Source organism: Belonocnema kinseyi, chromosome 5 (assembly GCF_010883055.1).
Source record: "Belonocnema kinseyi isolate 2016_QV_RU_SX_M_011 chromosome 5, B_treatae_v1, whole genome shotgun sequence".
Taxonomy (NCBI): Eukaryota; Metazoa; Arthropoda; class Insecta; order Hymenoptera; family Cynipidae; genus Belonocnema; species Belonocnema kinseyi.
In genome coordinates, this window is record NC_046661.1 from 142,628,462 (window position 1) to 142,637,992 (window position 9,531).

The following is a 9,531-nucleotide window of genomic DNA, read 5'->3' on the forward strand; positions in this document are numbered from 1 at the left end:
ATATATTATATAAAAAGAATTTTTGCACACCAGCAGCGCCACCTACTGTGCAGCAGTTGTGCCTAGGCTTGGTACAGTTTTTATACCTATTTTAGCGTACCGGGCGGCCCAAACTACTTCTCCCAAATAGAGCATGTGGAATTGATGCGCATGCGTGAATAAACGTTTTCTATTGGCTCTGTTTGACGCATGTGCAGTAGTGCACTGGGCCATCTTTGAAAGCATTTAGCTAAACGGCGCAGCAACTATGCGAAACGAATGATTAACATTCGCCCCAACTATTACCACAACTGGTGTGCTAGTATATACCTACAAATGCTGTCGAGAAATTCTTAAGTTAAAAATGTTCCATAATTTGTTGTGTAGTGCGCAATGAATTTTTCAAGTAAGTTTTCACTCTATCTACTAAACTCATTTAAAATTATGCAATACAAAATAAGTTCATTGAAAAACAAAAATCTATAGATTAAACCCCCTGGAGGACCGGAGGAACTGAATGGAGCCTTTACAAAATACCAATAAAGATCCTAATGTGTCCCCATTCGGTTCCCTTTTTAAAAAACTTAAAAAAAAACAACAAGATTAACTTTGAAATTGTTGAAATTCGGATTCTACGTTAAAATATGCATTAGAAACTCACGGAGTAATCGCAGTACTTTTTTTGCAGCGTTCAAAATTTAAAAAGATGTCATTAACTTATGCTGAAGGTGACTTCAAGCGCATCCATCATAGCTCAAGTAGTATGTTGCGCGCGAGGTTTAAAAATAAAATTCTCACTTGCATCGCAGCGTTGTTGTCTGAGGTTTCCACTGCGTGGCGCTAGCATCCAGACAACATTCTCAAACTTACCGGCGGAACGCTTATTTACTGCTGCTAAAAGATGATGCACTTGAAGGCGCCTTCAGCCCATGCAAATGACAGGTATTTTATTTTTCAAAGTTTTTAATGCTTCAAGAAAAGGTATTGCGATTACTCCGTATCTCCGTAATCCGTATTACAACAATTTGAAAGTTGATTTTGCTATTTTTCTGAGTATTTTAAAAAGGAACCGAATGGGAACCCAATGGGGTCTTTAAGGGTACTTTGTAGAGGCTCCATTTGGTTCCTTCGGATCGCCAGGGCCTTATTTCTAAATGATTATGAAAAGAGGTGGAAATTTGTGCTAAAAATACAATGTGCACAACGCATGGAATTAAATAAACAACTGAAAGTTATTGTAATTTCTTCTCATTCTACTGTTCTTGTTAGCTATAAATCAAAAGTATATTTTTTCAAATAAAGCATTTTCTGTTCTAACAAATTTATTTCTTATATAAACTATGTAACTTTTCTTCGAGTGTATAATTGCAAGAACTAATTATTTTGATGTAAATTAGTTATAACATTTGTATTCGACTTCGCCTGAAAAACAATATTTTGTAGTGAGAAAAATGTACTTGTCGATTAAAGAAATAAACAGATTAATATGACATGGAACCTTATTTTTTATCTTACGATGTACTTCTACACCATTAGTTATTCTTTCCACATTCAGATCCTAATAAAAAGGGGCCAACCATAAATCATTTGTGGCGCTAATTGTAATAGCACAGTAAATATGAAAAAATTTATTGAATTTTTTATAAACGAATATTAAATTTATTCCCAAAAAATTTGAGCATTATTTGCGACTACTAAAACGAAAATGACCAGCCCTACCAAAAAATGAATGAAACAAAGTTTTGTACGAATTTTCAAAACTTATAATTTCTTTTTCGCGATTTTTTCCCGTATTTTGAATCGTTAAGAGTGAAATTTGAATTTTCTATTTTCCATTGTATTTTCTTAAAATTAAACTAAATCTATAATTCCTATAAAATAATTATTAAAATAAAAATGTTAATAGCTTTTTATTGTTACGAACCAAGTATTCTGTTGATCTTAAGAACTTTTGATTTTAATAATCAGAAATATGTCTTGAATACTACGGGTAGGGAATTCTAGTTTCAAATTGAATATTTGGGTAGGAGGCTACCAAACTGCAGAGTACCGTTTAAGTACTCCTTTTTATTTATGCGATCGTTTTTCACTTTTTCGTATTGGAAATTGTTGTACCTTATCAGGAAAAGGATTGGAAATTACTGGTAGATATTTTTCTCTAATGGATCTAGCCCTCGGTTTCTATCAAATCCACATGGATCCAAGTTCTAAAGCAAAAACAGCTTTCTTGATCCCAAATGGCCATTTCGAATATGAGACGCTCAGAGCAAAAGCGAATTAAAAAAAAAATGTGCGGAAAAGCGTAGTAAAAACACGCGAGAGCAAAAACGACCTATGAATTAGTGAGAGGTAAAAAGACACAAGAATGGAGGGAGAATATTCCCCCCACTTTGCTGCTGCGAAGACCAGCCTTGTTTATAGCCGAAAGTGCGCGAACATGAACTATTTGTAAATATATATGAGGGACAAGATAACTAAAATAACTATAAATACATTTTATTTCTGAAAATTTTAGTTTATACTTAAGTTTTCACTTGAAAACATTAATTTCTAATTTTAATTATATAATTAATTAATTCATAATAAATTAATTTTTCGAGAAAAAAAATTCTCAAAAAAATTTTTTCAATTTTCAACTTTAGAAACGAATTTTAAGTTGAAGCAAAAATATTGAATCAAAAATCGACTAGTTAAATGTTTGAATAAAAATGGAATTTTCAACAGAATAGTTCGATTTCCAAACAAAGAAGTTAACATTGAAATGATAAAGTTTCATTTTTAACAAAAAATGGGACAGTTAAATTTTGAGTTCAAAAAATTAATTTTGAATAAAGAAAAAAATCTAATTTGAAACATTTAATCTTTATCTAAAAACATAATTTCAAACTAAATTAAAAAAGTTTTACAAAATAGTTCAATTATCCACAACAAAAGAAGAAGCATTTTTAACCAAAATGGATACATTTTCAAACAAGAGGAATAATTTAATTTCAACTAGAAAAGATAAATTTTTGACAAAAAATTATACTGTCAAATTCTCAGTTTAATTTTTGTTCAACCCAAAAACAGTCATATTCTCAACAAAATAGTTGAATTATCAAAACAAAAAAAATTTTTAACGTCAAATATAAATTTTAGACCAAAAACTAAACAGTTCAATTTTCAGTTTAAAAAATCAATTTTGAGCAACAACAAAACCAATCGAGTAATAGATCTAATAACAAGATGAAAACAAGATGAAAACTGGAGCAGTTAAAATTTCAGTTTAAAAAATTAATTAAAAAAAAATCGAATTAACAACAAAATAGTTAAATTTTCACCAAAGAAATGAATTTACAAACATAAAGAATAATATTATTATAAAAAAGACGAATATTCAACAAAATACATGAATTTTCCACCACGCAGTTGAATTTTCAACTATAAAAAAGTGTTTAAGAAAAGGTTTAATTTGCAGCCAAAAATGGAATAGTTATACTTTCAGTAAAAATATGATTATTAACTAAAAGAAGAAGTGATAATAAACTATTAAAATTTTCAACAAGAACAGAATTATTTTTCAACGAAAGAGTGGAATTCGCAACCCAAGAACTGAATTTTGAATAAAAATAGATTAATTTTAAAACGAGAAAAATGATTTCCTATCAATAAAGACGATTTTTCAACTACATAGTTGAATTTACAACTAAAAATGATACATTTTTAACAAAAATGGAACAGTTAAATTTTCAGTTTAAAAGATCAATTTTCAATCAAAAAGACTTTTTAAGTCCAAAAAGAAAAAAATATCAACTTTTTTAAAAATTTGTATGTCAAAATAAAGTACCTTAACAGAAAAGGTAATTTTTTTACAAAACTGTTGAATTTCCAAACCAAAAAATTGTTAAAATTTTTTTCAGCCGGAAATTAAACTATTCCATTCCTGGTTGAAAAATCTTTTTTAGTTGACTCATTCAACTAGCTGGTTAAAATTTGTTGGTAAATTCGTAATTTTTGATTTATGTTTTTTTATTGAAAATGTTACGATGGCATTCATGGTTGAAAGTTGAACTATTTTATAGATAATTCTTTTTTTTTGCAAATTAATCATTTTAAAATTTCCTCTTTTATAAAAAAGCTATTTGTTTGAAAATTACCTTCCTTGTGTTGCGTCATGAAGCCTGTAAAATACTCCCCCTTTAATTAGATTCCTCGTTTTAGTTGAGATTGAAGGTCTCGCACAAGGAAGAGGAAAGAGTAGCCAATAATAATATGTGAAAGTAATTTATTGTGAACAATTTTAAAATAGAATGTATACAAAGCACGAGGTTGACGGAAGACGAGTTTAGTCCTTGACCAGTACCAGTGATTTATTATAATTGACGATTACTAAAGGTCCAGGTTGCTAGAACTGCTAATATAACCTCTGCGTAGTAGTAGAGAATGAGTGGGTGTAAATTAGACTGGATGTTCCAAAAGTGGGTTGATTCTTGGTTGTTGTTAATTTCGGGTGTAAGAGTAATCCAAAGGGAGAAATTCCAGACTCGGGTTTCCCAGTGCACAACACTGTCACAAGGGTACACACACTTCACGACGAATGCCGGTTTGAGACACTGGACTAGACGGCTTGAGTCCGAGAAAATCGTAAAAATAGAGAAGAACTGCATGCTGGGACGTCGCGGTATACGCATACGTCACGAATATATATAGATATACTGTAGGCTTACAACGTGTTCAGTATATCTATATCTGCATTCTCCAGTCTCCAATGTGCTGAGTATATCTATTTCTATATGCTACTACTTACAATGTTCTGACTATATCTATTCTCGTCAGCTTACAAATTGTTGACACAATATTTGCTCTATATTTATTAAGAGTTTATTATTATAATCAAGCAAATATATAAATATATAAATAAATATATTAAAATATATATACATCACGGGTTGTGACACTTGATTAAAAATATATTATTTTTTTATTAAAATAGAATTTGGTTTTAGTTGAAATTTCGGCTTTTTCTTAAAAAATTATTTGTTTGAAAATTCTCCTTTCCGTTTGAAAATTAATTTTATTTTATTTAATTCTTTTTCATTATTTCCGTCGAAAATTAAATTTTTTAAACTGAAAATGTAACTATTACATTTTTGGTTGAATACTTATTTATTTCAGTTTAGATATTCATTTTTAAGTTTAAAAATTGACAATTTTGTTGTTTTTTTTACAATTTTTTTTCAGTTGAAAATTCTTCTTTTTTAGTAGAAAATTATTATCCTTGTTTAAAAATTCATCTATTTTGGTTAAAAGTTCATTATTTTGGTTGATCATTTAACACCTTTATTGAAAAATCGATTCATTTCAGTTGAAAAAACATTTTTCAATACTTAAATTTTAACTGTATCATTTTTCAGTCAAAATTTATCTTTTCTGGATGGAAATTTATACATTTTTTCGTTAAAGATTAAACTATTGTGTTGAATTTTTTGTGTGCCAAAAGTGGACTGTTTTCAGTTAACAGTTTATGTTTTTTTATTAAATTATTCTTCGGTATTCAAAAAGCATCAATTTTTGTTATAAATAATTTGGTTTGTGTTTTTGAAAATTCTAATATTTTGTTAAAAATTAATTTTTGAAATTAAAAAATTTAACTGTATCATAATCGGGTAAAAATGTATTTTTTTTAAATAAAAAATTTGTTGTTTTTTTGTAAACAAATTGACCTTTCTCAGTTAAAATTTTTTTTTGTAAATGTATTCTTCTTGTTTAAAGCTCAGCTATTTGAATTAAGAATTCATTTCTGTCGTTAAAAATTCTTCTTGTTAGTAAAAATTCTTTTCTGTTGATGTAATATGATCTATTTAAATAAAGATTAAACATTCTATTTTCCGTTAAAAATTTATCATTTTACTAAAAAATTCTGTTATATGGTGGAAACATTTTCCTCTTCGCAACAAATGTAATAATAACTCAAGATTTTAAAACCAGAATAAAATTGGGAAGCAGCTGATTAGATCATCATTCGAGAAGTTGAACGACCTCGGTTCATGTTTGCGCATTTTCGTCTTTACACGAGGCTGATATCGCAGCAGCAAAGTGGGGGAATCTTCTCCCTTCATTCTTGTGTCGTTCTCCCTCTCGCTAATTCTCAGGTAGTTCTTGCTCTCACGTGTTTTTACTTCGCTTTTCCGCACGTGTTTTTTTTTTGTTTGGTTTGCTTTTGCTCTGAGTGTGTCATGTAATAAGATGTCATTCGGGCCTGAAAATTTACCCTTAACATATCATATAGCGATGAATCAGGTTTTGACGGAGCAACAGGGTGTAGAAATGTTCGTGTACATGGATAATACAGTCATTTATGCAGCCAATCCAAAAACTCATTTTATAAAGCTTAGGAAACTCCCGACACGACTAAAACATGCAGGATCAGCTCTTCAGCTTGAAAAATGTCATTTTCTTCAACAAGAAATGCATTATTTGGGTCACATAATTACTCGTGAATGAGTTAAGTCAAATCCTGGGAAGGTTAAAGCAGTAAAAGATTTTCCTATTTCAAAGACAAAAAAGAATGTAAAACAATTCTTAGGTTTGGTAGGATGCTACCGAAGATTTATACTTAGCTTAGCGAAATTGTCCAAACCTCTATCAAATCTAATCCAAGAAAAACTAAATTTCATGTGGGGCACCGCTGAGCAAGAGCATTTGAAATTTGGAGCGATAAGATTTTTCCCGAGTCCCTATTACAATATCCACATTTTCATAGGTTCTTTGTACTTCAAACCAATGCTATTTATTTCGGAATTGGTGGAATTTTGAATCAGGGTAAAATTGGCAATCATTTACATATTTCTTTAGCCTCTCGTATGCTACACGAAGCAGAGAGCAACCAAACCATTGGTTTGGTTACCATTGGTTTGGTTGCATGGAATTAGAGCTTCAGTATCTAGTTTAGTCTGGTGGATAATCACATTTAGTGATTACGAATACGTAATAATATATAAACCTGGAAAGGTGAATGCGAATGCCGAAGCTCTCTCTAGGAATTTATCTGATTGGGACAAAAGTGTTTCATCCTCTTTGTTGGGGTTGCCTGGGATGCCCAATGACCAAGGGAACCCCAGTGCGGTTCCAGCTTTAAGGAACACGAAAGACGGACAGAAACAAAAAATAAGAGACTCTGTCTCCCAAGCTGAAGATAGTGTCGGACCTTTGCTCGAAGATCTTGTGGGTACAATTAGTAAGGGCAACAATTCTCTGGACCTATGACCTGATCCGAAGGGGAGGTCGATACAGTGACGAAAACTGGGTCTTTGCACGATGAACTTGAGGGTACGGTCTCTGAGCCGCTTGCATGTTTTAAAGTGCACAAGCAGTGAACAGAGGAGGAAAGATGAGTATAGTAACCATTTAATTTGCTCTTTTCAAAGAAGAATTACATTGCCGGTGACTGCATATGGTAATCAACTGCCTTGATACTCCCCTCAGGGGACTTATCAGGGCTGTGGTATATGGGGCAGTGCTTTTTGCTAAGGTCCTGATAGATTGATAAACGTAAGTGACGCTACTTCTATGCATCCAGTTCAAGGTGAAGTTCTCGTGGTGGTTCCTGACGAGAAGCCACATGCGATTTAAAAAAGCTCTGAAGAAAAGTCTGTCAGCCCGGATGAGAGATGCGAGCAACAAACTAATACCTGTTCGAATTGAAATGATTCCTTTGTCACATCAGATAATAGATCAGATGAAACCAAAGATTCTTCTGATGCACCCAATCATAATAGCCGTAGCTGTTTTCTTGATAAGAATTGGGCATAATCCAATTTCCCAATTACTCGAATCTTGACAATAGACGATGTTTATAATTTCGATAGCAATGTTAAACTCTCAATGGACAAAAATAGTCGAACAAATGGAAAATATAACCTTTAATGTAGGATAAGCTGTTGTCTATTTCCATAAAGAACGTTTAATTTTCCACCTTCTAACAAAAGCTCGCTACAATGATCAATTCTACGTGACTGATCTTTCAAGCACAATCCTGGCTTTGAAAAGAGCTATAGAATCACTTGTTGTCACTGATATAAACATCTCGATGTTTGGAAATAATATCGATGAAATATCGTTGCCATCAATGGAGCAAATTATCGGCAGCATCTTTCAGGAATAAAATGTCGTGATTAGTATTTTTACTGGAAAAAATCCAATCTCCATCGCTTGAAGAAAGTGAAAAATTGATTAGGGAAACTCACGAATTCACTGTAGGGGAACAATAAGGGCATTTTAAAAACCTATGGTAGAATCCGTTAAAATCTGTATTTTCCTAAATAAAATTAGATATCTAAAAATTTGTAAAATATTGCAAAAATTGTGAAAGGAATAAATTGATCAAAACCAGGACTAGACGACCAATTTAAATAACATATGGCCCAAAAGAATCATTTAATGAAATACAAATTAACATCGTTAAACCGTTATAAATGACCCCTAAAGGAAAAAAATTATATTCTTACTATCCAATGTATTTTCACATCATATGCGGACGCAATGCGTCTGGGAAAAACTATTTAATTAAAATTTAATTAAATTTAATTTAAAACTATTGAAAAAATACAATCAACAGCTTAATATCCACAGTCGTTGGGTTCCCTTGAGAAAAGTTACTAGACACTCGTTGAATATTTGAACCTGAAGGTTGAAATTCGAACCGATAATTTTTGTAAACTACAATGAATTTTTATAAATCTCTGTAAATAAAAAAAATGAAAGAAAAAACACAAATAAGTAAAATGTATATAATTGTTTTAATAAGATCATATCCGAGTGGAAATTTAATTCGGGGGCTGGCCATTCTACGGCCGGACAGCCCGACTTTAATTCGGGCTGTGGCCGGGGTTTCTGGTCAGAATCCGACCAGCATCGTCACGCACCGCTGGCCAGCGTCCGACCATGGAGCATGGCCGGGAGCTGACCGGGGAGCCCGAGTGTAGCCCAGACAAGATCAATTGGTGCTTTGCTAGATTTAAATGATGCGGGTTACCATTGTGTGAAGAGCATTAGTCACTAAATTAGGGAATCAATTTGCCTCTTTTGTACTGCAGAATTGGAGCATATTAATATATCAAATTCCACACGGCCAGCACACAGACGACATTAACTATTTTCACGTAGTCGTTGAAAGACAAAAAAGGTATTTAAAAAATAAATATTGAATGATGAGGAGTATTTTGACTTTAAATATTAATGATCCTGTTTAGAGTAAATAAATATATTACATTTTGAAACATTATATTGAAAATAAAATTTCTAACGCTACGGGGTATCGAACCCACATATCTATACCTAAATCTAACGCCTAGCAGTCGGGAGTGCTAGCCACTGCGCTAAACCGAAAAGTTGAAACTCGTTGAAAAAGCCATCGTCATAAGCTACAGTTCAGAAAAGTTAAAGTACGAAATTTTAAGTTCTCTTTTTCTAATTATTTATTATTATGCGGCCTTATGTAAATGTAAAATACACGAACTTTTAACAAGAATATAAAAAAAAATACATTCTAAATAAATCATTTAAATCAATTGA